The sequence below is a fragment of the Syngnathus typhle genome, linkage group LG8 (assembly GCF_033458585.1).
Source record: "Syngnathus typhle isolate RoL2023-S1 ecotype Sweden linkage group LG8, RoL_Styp_1.0, whole genome shotgun sequence".
NCBI classification, from domain to species: Eukaryota; Metazoa; Chordata; class Actinopteri; order Syngnathiformes; family Syngnathidae; genus Syngnathus; species Syngnathus typhle.
Window position 1 is genome coordinate 3,973,584 of NC_083745.1, and position 723 is coordinate 3,974,306.

The following is a 723-nucleotide window of genomic DNA, read 5'->3' on the forward strand; positions in this document are numbered from 1 at the left end:
TGGGCGTGGCGGCTCAGGGATCCCGTCGGCTCTAATGGCTCCTCGCTGGAGAGATAAAGAATGCTTCTTCGCTCCAAGTTGCACAAATGTAAATGGTCGGAAGCCTTTCAAAAAGTCAAAGAATAAACCCATTGTTAAGTAAGCAAAGACTTTCTTTGTGGAAGTAGGAACTTTTTGCAAATGCGTGGCTCCGTATCTTTCAAGGGAAAGTGGAATTCAAGTGCCAGATTTTTGGACAAAATTTCAGGAAAAGCCCTCGACAACAACTGAACTTGATTTTTCTTGATCTTGATTATTTTTAGGGCACAAAAACCTTCAATTTAAACGTGGTGAGGTCTATACTGTACATCGTTTCATTTTCTACAATGCATACTATAAGGGTCTTTTTTCTTTTAAACAGTGCGTTGGCTAAGCATGGGGTGTCGCTTGTAATTATACTGTTAAACTGTCATAAGTAAGCCTTTATGCAAAAAAACGGTTTCACATAAATACTAAATGTGTACTCTATGATAAAGTACAGTAGAGCAATACAGTAGTGTCTGCAAAACCACAAAGTGCATGCCAATTATTGTCCATGCAATATAAAGCAGCAGATGTGATCCAGTTGCAACAGGATGAGCTTTCTCGCTGCACACAATCGCCCTCAACTCTAATAAAAAAGAAAAAAAAGGTTCCCACCCCCTCCTCCAAGAAAAAAAAAAACATTTGGGCAGCAGTTGTGTC